This window comes from Ranitomeya variabilis, chromosome 2 (assembly GCF_051348905.1).
Source record: "Ranitomeya variabilis isolate aRanVar5 chromosome 2, aRanVar5.hap1, whole genome shotgun sequence".
In the NCBI taxonomy this organism is placed as follows: Eukaryota; Metazoa; Chordata; class Amphibia; order Anura; family Dendrobatidae; genus Ranitomeya; species Ranitomeya variabilis.
In genome coordinates, this window is record NC_135233.1 from 431,959,598 (window position 1) to 431,978,360 (window position 18,763).

General features: G+C 40.7%; 1 protein-coding gene across 1 annotated transcript in view; it reads left to right on the forward strand.

The window, feature by feature from the left end:
- Nucleotides 1-1,379: 1,379 nt before the first annotated feature.
- Nucleotides 1,380-18,763, forward strand: part of EHF (ETS homologous factor) — a 77,782-nt gene continuing 60,398 nt past the window's right edge. The window contains exon 1 of the mRNA XM_077287006.1: nt 1,380-1,516. The gene's annotated coding sequence lies outside the window, so the exon portion shown is untranslated. The remainder of the gene's footprint in view (nt 1,517-18,763) is intronic.

Below are 18,763 nucleotides of genomic sequence, written 5' to 3' on the forward strand. Positions count from 1 at the left end.
AACCTGTCACCCTTTGCCACAATCATGCTTTGGCTTGCTCATCCTGTCCGGGGCCAGTCCTGCGCTCCTTCTGTGGTTGCCCTGTGTTTTTGCTACTGGTGCATGTTGTTCATCTTGCAGGAAGCGAGAGCTGAGAGCATGCTGGCTGCCAACTAGTGGCTCCTGGGGATACTACACCTCAGCTGAGAGCGTGCTGGCTGCCCGCTAGTGGCTCCTGGGGGTACTACACCTTACCTGAGAGCATGCTGGCTGCCCTCTAGTGGCTCCTGGGGGTACTACACCTCAGCTGAGAGCCTGCTGGCTGCCCTCTAGTGGCTTCTGGGGGTACTACACCTCAGCTGAGAGCATGCTGGCTGCCCTCTAGTGGCTCCTGGGGGTACTACGCCTTAGCTGAGAGCATGCTCGCTGCCCTCTAGTGGCTCCTGGAGGTACTACACCTCAGCTGAGAGCGTGCTGGCTGCCCTCTAGTGGCTCCTGGAGGTACTACACCTCAGCTGAGAGCGTGCTGGCTGCCCTCTAGTGGCTCCTGGGGGTACTACACCTCAACTGAGTGTGTTGGCTGCCCTCTAGTGGATCCTGGGGGTACTACACCTCAGCTGAGAGTGTGGTGTTCCAGTTGCAGCCACAAGGGTCCACATCTGAGCCACGTGCTGCATCACACTGCCCTTTCGAAAAATTCAGTATTAATTTATATTAATTTTTTAATTATTAATAATTGTTTATTAATTGGAATAATTAATAATTAATCTTCGCCATTCAATTATTACACAGTTCAGTGCTAATTTTATAACATCAGTAAGGGGTGCTGAGTTCTGATCTGACAAATGATAAAATTCTGCCTGCTTGCGGCCACCACTAGGGGGAGCTAACAGCTTATGTAATTATATATGAGAGCTATGGGTTTTTCCAAAATGATACATTTGTGACCTCCGGCAGCCACCATTAGAGGGAGCTGAACTTTACTGTACTCTATACAGTGCACGGCAAGCAGAGGAAGTGGTTCAGTTGCCCACGGACTTTCTGCCTCTTGTCTTTTTTCTTTTTTTACTGTCAAAGTGCAGCTTTAAAATATGCGTGCGACATCAACTGAAGTTTTTCATCTCGTATATGAAAGGATCTTTCATAAGAAAGTTAGTCAAAAGTTTAGCAGAAAGTCTGCCCCCCTCTACCCACACCGCCTCCCCCCATTTGTTGCACAGTTACTTTACCCTCAGACACCAGTTAAACCTGTTTGTGTCACTTTCAGGTGCCAAATGCATTTGGTTGTGATAGTATTTTATTCTGCTGTGACCATGCGATATATAAAAGGAAGTGACACTGGGAAAAACCCTGATTGGCTGATAAATCCTCGCTGCCGTGTCTGGCACAAATATTTAACAATGCGAACTGTGTCTGTGTGTTAGTGTACGGTTGTGCGTGTGTGCTGCTATTCCACTGCCGCTTACCTGCTGCCTGTGACAGGTGTGCCAGAGCCTGGGCTCTCTGCGGATGACACTCATTCCACACCTGCGGGCAGGTAAGTGCTCCCCGCCAAGGGGAACCCCAATACTACAGAGATGTAGCAGAGCTGTCCGTGCCGTCGTGTCGGCAGGGTCGTGATAGTGCCGTAAGTTTACCTGCAACCTCAGACAGCGTATCGCGATATCATGGTGAAAACCTGCGCGGCTACATATGTATACAGACAAGCACAGAAGCAGCAGAGCTGAGTTTGTGAATCCACAGATTATAATCATTCGCGCCAAAGGAGAAACTCAGTACGACTACATTGGAAACTTAAATGTAATCATTTGGGTTTTTTATTATCACTTTCTGAGTTAATAGAATATATAGTGTTTATTTACAGTCCTATGTAAAGCCAAAGAGAATGCACCGAGGTATTATAAAGAATTGTGACAAATTGCAAACTCAGTACTGTTCTATTATCTATATATCTATCATCTATTATCTATTATTTATCATCTATTTTATATCTATCATCTATTTTGTATCTATCTATCTATCTATCTATCTATCTATCTATCTATCTATCTATCTATCTATCTATCTATTATTATTATTTATATATATAGCCCCATTGATTCCATGGTGCTGTACATGAGAAGGGGTTACATACAAATTACAGATATCACTTACAGTAAACTAACAATGACATACTGATACAGAGGGGCGAGGACCCTGCCCTTGCGGGCTTACATTCTGCAGGATTATGGGGAAGGAGACAGTAGGTTGGGGGTTGCAGGAGCTCCGGTGTTGGTGAGGCGGTATCTCTGGTAGTGATGAGGAGGCAGCGGGGTCAGTGCAGGCTGTAGGCTTTCCTGAAGAGGTGGGATTTCAAGTTCCATCTGAAGGATCCAAATCTATCATCTATATATCAATTATCTCTATTGTCTATCATCTATCTATCAGCTATCTATTATCTATCTATTATCTATCTATCTATCTATCTATTATCTATCTATTTTCTATCTATAGGAAACAACAAATAATTGAGCTGGCTACAATTTTTATTTTTTTGGACATTATCTATGTGTCATCTATCATCTATTAACTATCATCTATCTATTATCTATCTATTATCTGTCTATCAATCTATCTATTATCTATCATCTATCTATCTATTATCTATCTATGTATTATCTATCTATTATCTGTCTATCTATCAATCTATCTATTATCTATTATCTGTCTATTATCTATTATCTATCTATCTATTATCTATCTATTATCTATCTATCATCTATCTATCTATCTATCTATGATCGATCTATCTATCATCTATCTATTATCTATCTATCTATTATCTATCTATCTATCATCTATCTATCTATCTATCTATCTATCTATCTATCTATCTATCTATCTATCTATCTATCTATCATCTATCTATTATCTATCTATCTATTATCTATCTATCTATTATCTATCTATCTATCTTTCTGTCTATCCATCTTTTCAGCTCTAATTCAGTTCTGCTACATGAATCCTATGTAAGAATTTCTATAATATTAGAGATATAGTTTTATAGGAAACCTGGAATAAAATGCTGAGACTTGTGGTTCCACATAAGATCCAGAGCCTACTAGTCATGTGTCTAAATGCCCCGGCCCTAGCAGTGTGGCTTGTTGGGGCTCTTCCTCCTCATCTGACACAACCTAACTTAAACTTAATCAGGAATTGACATTGTAACAAAATGTAGAATTGTGTCTAATTAGGGGGCACCATTGCAGGCGCCCTGTGCAGAGGACCACTGGCTCTCAGCAAACGAACATGAAAGGTAGAAAATTCCCTAAACTCGCTGCCTCACATTTCCAACCATCCACAACCTGGCCCAAAAAGTGTCATCTTGTTTCAAGCACTTTATACATTTGATGCACAGTTCCTGCAAATCCCAACACCTAACCCCCACCAGAAACTGGAAAATGCCAGACAATAAGAAAAGCTTACAATAATTGGCAATGAGATGAGATAGTGATACAGGGCAAAAAGCCTGAAAACATTTAAATGAGACATTTTTTTTTTTCAATTTTCACTTGAGATAAAACAACAAAAAAAGAAACAAAAATTGAAATGCAATATTACGATTTTCAATTTCCTTCATAATTGGAGATAATAGGAGTATAGAATAATAATAGGAGTATATAATAGTTAATAGTATATAATAGTATATTATAGTTATTATTACTATTAATATTTGCATTTAATATTATTAGTATTAGTGTTCTAGTATAATATTTATTATAATATTTATTATTTTGATGTTAAAATATATTATATTAAGCATTATTTTTATTGTATTACTTTATCCTTTTTAATTCTTATTTTGATAGAAGGTACAAAATGTAAACGAAAAACAACAACAACATAAATTGTAGAACTTCTACTTTTTCAATTGTAAAAAAAATGGGAAGCAATTGTGCACATCTATTTAGATAGATCCATGAGCGCAGTAATTGGCATTAACGTTACAAATCTTTTGTTTGTTTGTTTTTAAAGGGAAATTCAATATTTTTTTGCCTTTTCCAAACATATATGATAAGCTTAGACCCATGTTCTAATTACTGTGATTTAAAGACTAAATCAATTAAAATAAAAGCTGCGCAATTTAACCCTTTAAAGACGTAGCTGTTTGGAATAGTATTTTAGTATTATTGCAATGATTGAAGGCCCGTTAATGGCTTGAAAGTTGTCAGGTGATGTGTCTCTCTGATGTGTCCACATCAAGTATGAGGTTCAGAGTTTTTCGGATACTGGACGCTTTTTACTCTCGCTCTACACCTGGTGACTGCTCACCTAAATGCTTTTTCTAAATGATCTTTTGGTACAGAGACGTCAGTGTATTTGCTGTTAGAATAGTTATTTATTATGCACTAACTTGCACTAGTGAGGTTTGTTTTTTTATTTTTATTTTTTTTTGTTTTTTCATTCTTTTAAATTTCATGGCATTTTACTTTTTGTCCTTTTCTTTTTTTTTTTTCTTTTTTCTTGATTTTTCCCCTTGAGAAGGCGGGATTAATGGTTTATTGTGGGATTTATAAATTGCTCTTAATGATTTGTAATTGAGAGAAATTTATAAATTGAAAAAGAAATTAGTGTATAATATTATTTATTTTTATTACAGGAAAATGCTAAATGTTACGTTTCCACTTGTTGGGGACTTTTACATCAATTTCGAGACTTATTTAGGTTGTAATAATATTGACTTTTTTTTTTCATTTATTGCTTTTTTTTTTTTTTTTTTAAATAGAGCATTGTTTTTATGGCCCCTAAAGAAAGTCATATATATTATTATTATCTTTTAATATAATGAATTGGAATAGCTATACTGTATGTTTCAATAAATTATGGTCTGTGTATGTAAAATGTGAAAAAAAGGGCAAATCTTACAGTAGGTATTTGCTATAAGAATCCAGACAGGACAATCTGGGGGCTTTAAGGTCATTTTCTTAATACTGTCAGAGCCGGGGATTGTGTTATGGGAAAAAGAAAGTCCTCCCTCCAGTGATACCTCTATCATCCGGGGGCTATATGCTCGGTGCACTTTACTTCCCCATTGAAGTGAATGGTGCACTTTTTTTGGAAGAAGAGAGCAGCCAGGTTTTTCAAATCCGGGAGAACCTCCTTAATGTTTAGTTATCATACAGAGACAGGAATAAAATGGATCCTCCAATGTTGTGCCATAAACCGTGACTCATGTCCTTGGCTTGTGTAAGGTAAATGCAACCGAGCTGCAATGCCACTTTTTTCTCTACTTATGAGCCACGCTTTCCTCTCCCCTTTGCCTCCTGAGCTCATTTACTATGACAAATTGCTTGCTCAATGTGAGATCAGAATACATCTGCCTAGTAAAGTCTATGGAAAGGGGAGGAGGAAGAGGAGTGAGGACTGAGGAGCACTCAGCACAGTGAGAGAACAGCTATTAAATGAATTTCACCACAGAGTTGGATTCACAGCTACATTGTTAAGTACTGGTGTTACACTGTCCCCCATGCTGCTGCTTTCTATTCTATATTCACAGCTACATTGCTAAGTACTGGTCTTATAATGTCCCCCCAAGCTGCTGCTTTCTACTCTGTATTCACAGCTACATTGCTAAGCACTGGTCTTATAATGTCTCTCAAGTTACTGTTTTCTACTTGTATTCACAGCTACATTGCTAAGTACTGGTCTTATAATGTCCCCTACGCTACTACTTTCTACTAAGTGCTTTATCTAACCCCATACATCGGATTCACGGCTACACAGCTATGTACTATTGCATGATGTCTTCCATACTGCTACTTTGTAGTGTTTTATCTCACCCCACAAATGGATTCACAGCTACATTGCTAAGTACTGGTCTTATAATGTCCCCCATGCTGCTGCTTTCTATTTTATATTCACAGCTACATTGCTAAGTACTGGTCTTATAATGTCGCCCATGCTGTTGCTTTCTATTCTATATTCACAGCTACATTGCTAAGCACTTGTCTTATAATGTCACCCATGATGCTAATTTCTACTCTGTATTCATAGCTACATTGATAATTACTGGTCTTATGTCACACATGTTGCTGCTTTCTATTCTATATTCACAGCTACCTTGCTAAGTACTGGTCCTATAATGTCCCCCATGCTGATTTCTAATCTGTATTCATAGCTACATTGCTAAGTACTGGTCTTATAATGTCCCCCATGATTCTGCTTTCTACTCTGTATTCACAGTTACATTGTTAAGTTTTAGAATGTCCTCCATGCTACTACTTTCTACTAAGTGCTTTATCTCACCCCATAGATTGGACTCACGTCTACACAGTTCAGTACTATTGCATAATGTCTTCCATACTGCTACTTGGTAGTGTTTGATCTCACCCCACAACTGGATTCACAGCTACATTGCTCATACTGCTATTTAATGTCCTTCATTCATGCTGCTGCTGCTTTTTACCATGTGCTATAAAGAGACAGGAGAGCAGGAATCCCTCATGTCTGTGTGTGCTGTGTATGGGAGACATTATAGTTGCTAGTCTCCATCTACTAGCTCAGAGACAACTGAAAATTAGAGCTAGTTCCTGCAGAGGGAAAAACTGGTGAAAAAATGGTCGTAAATAGATTTATTCCCCATGTACACACAGGAAAGCTTATTCTGAAGAGTCGCCTGAAAGGACAGGTACGCTTTAACTGACTCCAATAAATGATAAGTTGGACTCAGACAACCAAAAGCAAATATGTTCAGATTAGCAACTGAGTATAACAGCTATGTAAACAATGATATTTGATTAAATAAAGTTACGGCCAGACTTAAAGGTGTGCTCATATCAGACAGGTGTGCCATCACTTCTTAGTATTTATATCAACAAGTATGAAGAGTGAGGCAGCACATCCAGGGAAAAGCTGGAGAAGAGATCAATGGAGGTGGAATGTGGCATGGGATAATACAAGGTCCATTCACTGGATGCGCTCTCCATGATTGTTGACAGTTGGATCAAGTCCTTAGAGCCGTGCTCTCCTTTTTTCTACCTTTCCTTTACTCTGTAGTATTTATATTGGGGTTCCACTGAAACTTCACTGTGGACTAGTCATGGAGTAAAGGGGCTACACAAAAAGGAGAAAAGTATGGCTCTTTACTTCTCGAAACAGTGCCACATCTACCCATAGGTTGTGTCTGGTATTGCAGCTGAACTCCCCTGAATGAAAGGAGCTGAGCTCCAGTACTAAGGGAGGAGGTGAGCTGTGATACCAAAAATTGTGAATGGCGGATACTATGTTATCTGCTGTATATAGAGGTGTTATCAGTCATTGTACAGGAGGAGGAAGTGAGCTGTGACATCACCTATTGTGAATGGTGGATCCTGTGTTATCTACTGTATATAGAGGTGTTATCAGTCATTGTACAGGAGAAGGTGAACTGTGATATCACCTATTGTGAATGGTGGATCCTGTGTTATATACTGTATATATAGGTGTTATCAGTCATTGTACAGGAGGAGAAGGTGAGCTGTGACATCACCTATTGTGAATGGTGGATCCTGTGTTATCTACTGAATATAGAGGTGTTATCAGTCATTGTACAGGAGAAGGTGAACTGTGATATCACCTATTGTGAATGGTGGATCCTGTGTTATATACTGTATATAGAGGTGTTATCAGTCACTGTACAGGAGGAGAAGGTGAGCTGTGACATCATCTATTGTGAATGTTGGATCCTGTGTTATCTACTGAATATAGAGGTGTTATCAGTCATTGTACAGGAGAAGGTGAACTGTTATGACCCCAGTGGACAGGGTCTCAGAGGAACGTGTAAGTCTGCAAGATACAAAAATCCAGCTCATAGGGCTGTGGTAACTGGGTTGACCAAATAGCTACTCCTAACGCCAACACTAGAAGTAGCCGGGGATCGTGCCTACGGTGATCGCTAGATGACACGCGCCAGCCGGAGAATCTAACTACCCCTAGGAGAAGAAAACAAAGACCTCTCTTGCCTCCAGAGAAAGGGACCCCAAAGCAAGATACAAGCCCCCCACAAATAATAACGGTGAGGTAAGAGGAAATGACAAACACAGAAATGAACTAGGTTCAGCAAAGAGAGGCCAGCTTACTAATAGCAGAATATAGCAAGATAACTTATCTGGTCAACAAAAACCCTATAAAAATCCACGCTGGAGATTCAAGAACCCCCGAACCGTCTAACGGTCCGGGGGGAGAACACCAGCCCCCTAGAGCTTCCAGCAAAGGTCAGGATACAGATAGGAACAAGCTGGACAAAAATACCAAACAAAACAAAAGCAAAAAGCAAAGAAGCAGACTTAGCTTGGAAAACAGGAACCAGGATCAGAGGACAAGAGCACAACAGATTAGCTCTGATTTCAACGATGCCAGGCATTGAACTGAAGGTCCAGGGAGCTTATATAGCAACGCCCCTGAACTAACGGCCCAGGTGAGGATATAGAAAAAGACAGACGCTCCAGAGTCAAATCACTAATGACCACTAGAGGGAGCAAAAAGCAAAATCACAACAGTGAACTGTGATATCACCTATTGTGAATGGTGGATCCTGTGTTATATACTGTATATATAGGTGTTATCAGTCATTGTACAGGAGGAGAAGGTGAGCTGTGACATCACCTATTGTGAATGGTGGATCCTGTGTTATCTACTGAATATAGAGGTGTTATCAGTCATTGTACAGGAGAAGGTGAACTGTGATATCACCTATTGTGAATGGTGGATCCTGTGTTATATACTGTATATAGAGGTGTTATCAGTCATTGTACTGGAGGAGGTGCCATCACCTATTGTAAATGGTGGATCCTGTGTTATTTACTGTATATAGAGGTATTATCAGTGATTGTACAGGAGGAGGAGGTGAGCTGTGACATCACCTATTGTGAATGGTGGATCCTATGTTATCTACTGTATATAGAGGTGTTATCAGTCATTGTACTGGAGGAGAAGGTGAGCTGTGACATCATCTATTGTGAATGGTGGAATCTGTGTTATCTACTGTATATAGAGGTGTTATTGTACATAGCTGTGTAGCCGTGAATCCGATGTATGGGGTTAGATAAAGCACTTAGTAGAAAGTAGTAGCGTAGGGGACATTATAAGACCAGTACTTAGCAATGTAGCTGTGAATACAAGTAGAAAACAGTAGCTTGAGGGACATTATAAGACCAGTGCTTAGCAATGTAGCTGTGAATACATTGCACAGGAGTAGGTGAGCTGTGACATCACCTATTGTGAATGGTAGATCCTGTGTTATCTACTGTATATAGAGGTGTTATCAATCATTGTACAGGAGAAGGTGAGCTGTGACATCACCTATTGTGAATGGTGGATCCTGTGTTATATACTGTATAAAGAGGTGTTATCAGTCATTCTACTGGAGGAGGTGCCATCACCTATTGTAAATGGTGGATCCTGTGTTATTTACTGTATATAGAGGTGTTATCAGTGATTGTAGAGGAGGAGGTGAGCTGTGACATCACCTATTGTGAATGGTGGATCCTGTGTTATCTACTGTATATAGAGGTGTTATCAGTACAGGAGGAGGTGAGCTGTGACATCACCTATTGTGAATGGTGGATCCTGTGTTATATACTGTATATAGAGGTGTTAGCAGTCATTGTACAGGAGGAGGAGGTGAGCTGTGACATCACCTATTGTGAATGGTGGCTCCTGTGATATCTACTGTATATAGAGGTGTTATCAGTCATTGTATAGGAGGAGGTGAGCTGTGACATCACCTATTGTGAATGGTGGATCCTGTGTCATATACTGTATATAGAGGTGTTAGCAGTCATTGTACAGGAGGAAGAGGTGAGCTGTTACATCACCTATTGTGAACGGTACATCCAGTGCTATCTACTGGATACAGAGGTATTATCAGTCATTGTACAGGAGGAAGAGGTGAGCTGTAACTTCATATATTGTGAATTGTGGATCTTGTGTTATCTACTGTATATAGAGATGTTATCAGTCATTGTACAGAAGGAGGAGGTGAAATGTGACATCACCTATTGTGAATGGTGGATCCTGTGTTATCTACTGTATATAGAGGTGTTATCAGTCTTTGTACATGAGGAGGAGGAGGTGAGCTGTGACATCATATATTGTGAATGGTGGATCTTGTGTTATCTACTGTATATAGAGATGTTATCAGTCATTGTACAGAAGGAGGAGGTGAAATGTGACATCACCTATTGTGAATGGTGGATCCTGTGTTATCTACTGTATATAGAGGTGTTATCAGACATTGTACAGGAGGAGGAGGTGAGCTGTAACATCGCTTATTGTGAATGGTGGACTCTGTGCTATCTACTGTATATAGAGGTGTTATCAGACATTGTACAGGAGGAGGAGGTGAGCTGTAACATCGCTTATTGTGAATGGTGGATCCTGTGTTATCTACTGTATATAGAGGTGTTATCAGTCATTGTACAGGAGGAGAAGGTGAGCTATGACATCACCTATTGTGAATGGTGGATCCTGTGTTATATACTGTATATAGAGGTGTTAGCAGTCATTGTACAGGAGGAGGAGGTGAGCTGTGACATCACCTATTGTGAATGGTGGATCCTGTGATATCTACTGTATATAGAGGTGTTATCAGTCACTGTACAGGAGGAGGAGGTGAGCTGTGACATCACCTATTGTGAATGGTGGATCCTGTGTTATCTACTGTACATAGAGGTGTTATCAGTCATTGTACAGGAGGAGGAGGTGAGCTGTTACATTACCTATTGTGAATGGTGGATCCAATGCTATCTACTGTATACAAAGGTATTATCAGTCATTGTACAGGAGGAGGTGAGCTGTAACTTCACCTATTGTGAATGGTGGATCCTGTGCTATCTACTGGATATAGAGGTGTTATCAGTCTTTGTACATGAGGAGGAGGAGGTGAGCTGTGACATCATATATTGTGAATGGTGGATCTTGTGTTATCTACTGTATATAGAGGTGTTATCAGACATTGTACAGGAGGAGGAGGTGAGCTGTAACATCGCTTATTGTGAATGGTGGATTCTGTGCTATCTACTGTGCATAGAGGTGTTATCAGTCTTTGTACATGAGGAGGAGGAGGTGAGCTGTGACATAATCTATTGTGAAAGGTGGATCCTGTTTTATCTACTGTATATAGAGGTGTTATCAGTCATTGTACAGGAGGAGGTGAGCTGTGACATTACCTATTGAGAATGGTAGATCCTGTGTTATCTACTGTATATAGAGGTGTTATCAGTCATTGTACAGGAGGAGAAGGTGAGCTATGACATCACCTATTGTGAATGGTGGATCCTGTGTTATGTACTGTATATAGAGGTGTTATCAGTGATTGTACAGGAGGAGGCGGTGAGCTGTGACATCACCTATTGTGAATGGTGGATCCTGTGTTATCTACTGTATACAGAGGTGTTATCAGTCACTGTACAGGAGGAGGTGAGATGTGAAATCACCTATTGTAAATGGTGGATCCTGTGTTATCTACTGTATATAGAGGTGTTAGCAGTCATTGTACAGGAGGAGGTGAGCTGTGACATCACCTATTGTGAATGGTGGATCCTGTGTTATATACTGTATATAGAGGTGTTAGCAGTCATTGTACAGAAGTAGGAGGTGAGCTGTGACATCACCTATTGTGAATGGTGGATCCTGTGATATCTACTGTACATAGAGGTGTTATCAGTCATTGTACAGTAGGAAGAGGTGAGCTGTTACATCACCTATTGTGAATGGTGGACTCTGTGCTATCTACTGTATATAGAGGTGTTATCAGACATTGTACAGGAGGAGGAGGTGAGCTGTAACATCGCTTATTGTGAATGGTGGATCCTGTGTTATCTACTGTATATAGAGGTGTTATCAGTCATTGTACAGGAGGAGGTGAGCTGTGACATCACCTATTGTGAATGGTGGATCCTGTGTTATATACTGTATATAGAGGAGTTATCAGTCATTGTACAGGAGGAGGTGAGATGTGACATCACCTATTGTGAATGGTGGATCCTGTGTTATATACTGTATATAGAGGTGTTAGCAGTCATTGTACAGGAGGAGGAGGTGAGCTGTGACATCACCTATTGTGAATGGTGGATCCTGTGATATCTACTGTATATAGAGGTGTTATCAGTCACTGTACAGGAGGAGGAGGCGAGCTGTGACATCACCTATTGTGAATGGTGGATCCTGTGATATCTACTGTACATAGAGGTGTTATCAGTCATTGTACAGGAGGAAGAGGTGAGCTGTTACATCACCTATTGTGAATGGTGGATCCAGTGTTATCTTCTGTATACAGAGGTATTATCAGTCATTGTACAGGAGGAGGAGGTGAGCTGTAACTTCGACTATTGTGAATGGTGGATCCTGTGCAATCTACTGTATATAGAGGTGTTATCAGTCTTTGTACATGAGGAGGAGGAGGTGAGCTGTGACATCATATATTGTGAATGTTGGATCCTGTGTTATCTACTGTATATAGAGGTGTTATCAGTCATTGCACAGAAGGAGGAGGTGAGCTGTGACATCACCTATTGTGAATGGTGGATCCTGTGTTATCTACTGTATATAGAGGTGTTATCAGACATTGTACAGGAGGAGGAGGTGAGCTGTAATATTGCTTATTGTGAATGGTGGATCCTGTGTTATCTACTGTATATAAAGGTGTTATCAGTTATTGTATAGGAGGAGGTGAGCTGTGACATCATCTATTGTGAACGTTGGATCCTGTGTTATCTACTGTATACAGAGGTGTTATCAGTCATTGTACAGGAGGAGGAGGTGAGCTGTGACATCATCTATTGTGAATGGTGGATCCTGTGTTATCTACTGTATATAGAGGTGTTATCAGTTATTGTACAGGAGGAGGAGGAGGAAGTGAGCTGTGACATCACTTATTGTGATTGGTGGATCCTGTGTTAACTACTGTATACAGAGGTGTTATCAGTCACTGTACAGGAGGAGGTGAGATGTGAAATCACCTATTGTGAATGGTGGATCCTGTGTTATCTACTGTATATAGAGGTGTTATCAGTCATTGTACAGGAGGAGGTGAGCTGTGACATCACCTATTGTGAATGGTGGATCATGTGTTATATACTGTATATAGAGGTGCTGTCAGTCACTGTACAGGAGGAAGAGGAGGTGAGGTGTGACATCACCTATTGTGAATGGTGGATCCTGTGTTATCTACAGTATATAAAGGCGTTATCAGTTATTGTACAGGAGGAGGAGGTGAGCTGTGTGACATCATCTATTGTGAATGTTGGATTCTGTGTTATCTACAGTATATAGAGGTGTTATCAGTCATTGTACAGGAGGAGGAGGTGAGCTGTGACATCATCTATTGTGAATGTTGGATTCTGTGTTATCTACTGTATATAATGGAGTTATGAGTTATTGTACAGGAGGAGGAGGTGAGCTGTGATATCACCTATTGTGAATGTTGGATTCTGTGTTATCTACTGTATATAGAGGTGTTATCAGTCATTGTACAGGAGGGGGAGGTGAGCTGTGACATCACGTATTGTGATTGGTGGATTCTGTGTTATCTACTGTATATAAAGGTGTAATTAGTCATTATACAGGAGGAGGAGGTGAGCTGTGACATCACCTATTGTGAATGTTGGATCCTGTGTTATCTACTGTACACAGAGGTGTTATCAGTCATTGTACAGGAGGAGGAGGTGAGCTGTGACATCAACTATTGTGAATGGTCGATCCTGTGTTATCTACTGTATATAGAGATGTTATCAGTCAATGTACAGGAGGAGGAGGTGAGCTGTGACATAATCTATTGTGAATGGTGGATCCTGTGTTATCTACTATATAGAGAGTTATCAGTCATTGTACAGGAGGAGGAGGAGAGCTGTGACATCACTTATTGTGAATGGTGGTTCCTGTGTTATCTACTGTGCATAGAGGTGTTATCAGTCATTGCACAGGAGGAAGAGGTGAGCTGTTACATGACCTATTGTGAATGGTGAATCCAGTGCTATCCACTGTATACAGAGGTATTGTCAGTCATTGTACAGGAGGAGGAGGTGAGCTGTAACTTCGCCTATTGTGAATGGTGGATCCTGTGTTATCTACTGTAAATAGAGGTGTTATCAGTCATTGTACAGGAGGAGGAGGTGAGCTGTGACATCATCTATTGTGAATGGTGGATCCTGTGTTATCTATTGTACATAGAGGTGTTATCAGTCATTGTACAGGAGGAGGAGGTGAGCTGTGACATCACCTATTGTTATTGGTGGCTCCTGTATTACATACTGTATATAGAGGTGTTATCAGTTATTGTACAGGAGGAGGAGGTGAGCTGTGACATCATCTATTGTGAATGTTGGATTCTGTGTTATCTACTGTATATAGAGGTGTTATCAGTCATTGTACAGGAGGAGGAGGTGAGCTGTGACATCATCTATTGTGAATGGTGGATCCTGTGTTATCTACTGTATATAGAGGTGTTATCAGTCATTGTACAGGAGGAGGAGGAGGAGATGAGCTGTGACATCACCTTTTGTGATTGATGGATCCTGTGTTATCTACTGTATATAAACGTGTTATCAGTTATTGTACAGGAGGAGGAGGTGAGCTGTGACATCATCTATTGTGAATGTTAGATCCTGTGTTATCTACTGTATATAGAGTTATCAGTCATTGTACAGTAGGAGGAGGGGAGCTGTGACATCACCTATTGTGAATGTTGGATCCTGTGTTATCTACTGTATGTAGAGTTGTTATCAGTCATTGTACAGAAGGAGGAGATGAGCTGTGACATCATCTATTGTGAATGGTGGATCCTGTGTTATCTACTGTATATAGAGTTATCAGTCATTGTACAGGAGGAGGAGGTGAGCTGTGACATCATCTATTGTGAATGTTGGATCCTGTGTCATCTACTGTATATAGAGGTGTTATCAGTCATTGTACAGGAGGAGGAGGTGAGCTGTGACATCACGTATTCTGATTGGTGGATCCTGTGTTACCTACTGTATATAGACGTGTTATCAGTCACTGTACAGGAGGAGGAGGTGAGCTTTGACATCACTTATTGTGAATGGTGGATCCTGTGTTATCTACTGTACACAGAGGTGTTTTCAGTCATTTTACAGGAGGAAGAGGTGAGCTGTTACATCACCTATTGTGAATGGTGGATCCAGTGCTATCTACTGTATACAGAGGTATTATGAGTCATTGTACAGGAGGAGGAGGTGAGCTGTGACATCATCTATTGTGAATGTTAGATCCTGTGTTATCTACTGTATATAGAGGTGTTATCAGTCATTGTACAGGAGGAGGAGGTGAGCTGTGACATCACCTATTGTGAATGGTGGATCCTGTGTTATCTACTGTACATAGAGTTGTTATCAGTCATTGTACAGGAGGAGGAGGTGAGCTGTGACATCACCTATTGTGAATGATGGATCCTGTGTTATCTGCTGTATATAGAGGTGTTATCAGTCATTGTACAGGAGGAGGAGGTGAGCTGTGACATCACTTATTGTGAATGGTGGTTCCTGTGTTATCTACTGTACATAGAGGTGTTATCAGTCATTGTACAGGAGGAAGAGGTGAGCTGTTACATGGCCTATTGTGAATGGTGGATCCTGTGCTATCTACTGTATACAGAGGTATTATCAGTCATTGTACAGGAGGAGGAGGTGAGCTGTAACTTCGCCTATTGTGAATGGTGGATCCTGTGTTATCTACTGTACATAGAGGTGTTATCAGTCATTGTACAGGAGGAGGAGTTGAGCTGTGACATCATCTATTGTGAATGGTGGATCCTGTGTTATCTACTGTACATAGAGGTGTTATCAGTCATTGTACAGGAGGAGGAGGCGAGCTGTGAAATCACCTATTGTTATTGGTGGCTCCTGTGTTATCTACTGTATATAAAGGTGTTATCAGTTATTGTACAGGAGGAGGAGGTGAGCTGTGACATCATCTATTGTGAATGTTGGATCCTGTGTTATCTACTGTATATAGAGGTGTTATCAGTCATTGTACAGGAGGAGGAGGTGAGCTGTGACATCATCTTTTGTGAATGGTGGATCCTGTGTTATCTACTGTATATAGAGGTGTTATCAGTCATTGTACAGGAGGAGGAGGAGGAGATGAGCTGTGACATCACCTTTTGTGATTGATGGATCCTGTGTTATCTACTGTATATAAACGTGTTATCAGTTATTGTACAGGAGGAGGAGGTGAGCTGTGACATTATCTATTGCGAATGTTAGATCCTGTGTTATCTACTGTATACAGAGGTGCTGCCAGTCACTGTACAGGAGGAGGAGGAGGTGAGCTGTGACATCACCTATTGTGATTGGTGGATCCTGTGTTATCTACTGTATATAAAGGTGTTATCAGTTATTGTACAGGAGGAGGAGGTGAGCTGTGACATCACCTATTGTGAATGTTGGATTCTGTGTTATCTACTGTATATAGAGGTGTTATCAGTCATTGTACAGAAGGAGGAGGTGAGCTGTTACATGACCTATTGTGAATGGTGGATCCAGTGCTATCTACTGTATACAGAGGTATTATCAGTCATTGTACAGGAGGAGGAGGTGAGCTGTAACTTCGCCTATTTTGAATGGTGGATCCTGTGTTATCTACTGTACATAGAGGTGTTATCAGTCATTGTACAGGAGGAGGAGTTGAGCTGTGACATCATCTATTGTGAATGGTGGATCCTGTGTTATCTACTGTACATAGAGGTGTTATCAGTCATTGTACAGGAGAAGGAGGTGAGCTGTGACATCACCTATTGTTATTGGTGGCTCCTGTATTATCTACTGTATATAAAGGTGTTATCAGTTATTGTACAGGAGGAGGAGGTGAGCTGTGACATCATCTATTGTGAATGTTAGATCCTGTGTTATCTACTGTATACAGAGGTGCTGTCAGTCACTGTACAGGAGGAGGAGGAGGTGAGCTGTGACATCACCTATTGTGATTGGTGGATCCTGTGTTATCTACTGTATATAAAGGTGTTATCAGTTATTGTACAGGAGGAGGAGGTGAGCTGTGACATCACCTATTGTGAATGTTGGATTCTGTGTTATCTACTGTATATAAAGGTGTAATCAGTCATTATACAGTAGGAGGAGGGGAGCTGTGACATCACCTATTGTGAATGTTGGATCCTGTGTTATCTACTGTATGTAGAGTTGTTATCAGTCATTGTACAGAAGGAGGAGATGAGCTGTGACATCATCTATTGTGAATGGTGGATCCTGTGTTATCTACTGTATATAGTTATCAGTCATTGTACAGGAGGAGGAGGTGAGCTATGACATCATCTATTGTGAATGTTGGATCCTGTGTTATCTACTGTATATAGAGGTGTTATCAGTCATTGTACAGGAGGAGGAGGTGAGCTGTGACATCACGTATTCTGATTGGTGGATCCTGTGTTACCTACTGTATATAGACGTGTTATCAGTCAATGTACAGGAGGAGGAGGTGAGCTTTGACATCACTTATTGTGAATGGTGGATCCTGTGTTATCTACTGTACACAGAGGTGTTTTCAGTCATTTTACAGGAGGAAGAGGTGAGCTGTTACATCACCTATTGTGAATGGTGGATCCAGTGCTATCTACTGTATACAGAGGTATTATGAGTCATTGTACAGGAGGAGGAGGTGAGCTGTGACATCATCTTTTGTGAATGGTGGATCCTGTGTTATCTACTGTATATAGAGGTGTTATCAGTCATTGTACAGGAGGAGGAGGAGGAGATGAGCTGTGACATCACCTTTTGTGATTGATGGATCCTGTGTTATCTACTGTATATAAACGTGTTATCAGTTATTGTACAGGAGGAGGAGGTGAGCTGTGACATCATCTATTGCGAATGTTAGATCCTGTGTTATCTACTGTATACAGAGGTGCTGCCAGTCACTGTACAGGAGGAGGAGGAGGTGAGCTGTGACATCACCTATTGTGATTGGTGGATCCTGTGTTATCTACTGTATATAAAGGTGTTATCAGTTATTGTACAGGAGGAGGAGGTGAGCTGTGACATCACCTATTGTGAATGTTGGATTCTGTGTTATCTACTGTATATAGAGGTGTTATCAGTCATTGTACAGAAGGAGGAGGTGAGCTGTTACATGACCTATTGTGAATGGTGGATCCAGTGCTATCTACTGTATACAGAGGTATTATCAGTCATTGTACAGGAGCAGGAGGTGAGCTGTAACTTCGCCTATTTTGAATGGTGGATCCTGTGTTATCTACTGTACATAGAGGTGTTATCAGTCATTGTACAGGAGGAGGAGTTGAGCTGTGACATCATCTATTGTGAATGGTGGATCCTGTGTTATCTACTGTACATAGAGGTGTTATCAGTCATTGTACAGGAGGAGGAGGTGAGCTGTGACATCACCTATTGTTATTGGTGGCTCCTGTATTATCTACTGTATATAAAGGTGTTATCAGTTATTGTACAGGAGGAGGAGGTGAGCTGTGACATCATCTATTGTGAATGTTAGATCCTGTGTTATCTACTGTATACAGAGGTGCTGTCAGTCACTGTACAGGAGGAGGAGGAGGTGAGCTGTGACATCACCTATTGTGATTGGTGGATCCTGTGTTATCTACTGTATATAAAGGTGTTATCAGTTATTGTACAGGAGGAGGAGGTGAGCTGTGACATCACCTATTGTGAATGTTGGATTCTGTGTTATCTACTGTATATAAAGGTGTAATCAGTCATTATACAGTAGGAGGAGGGGAGCTGTGACATCACCTATTGTGAATGTTGGATCCTGTGTTATC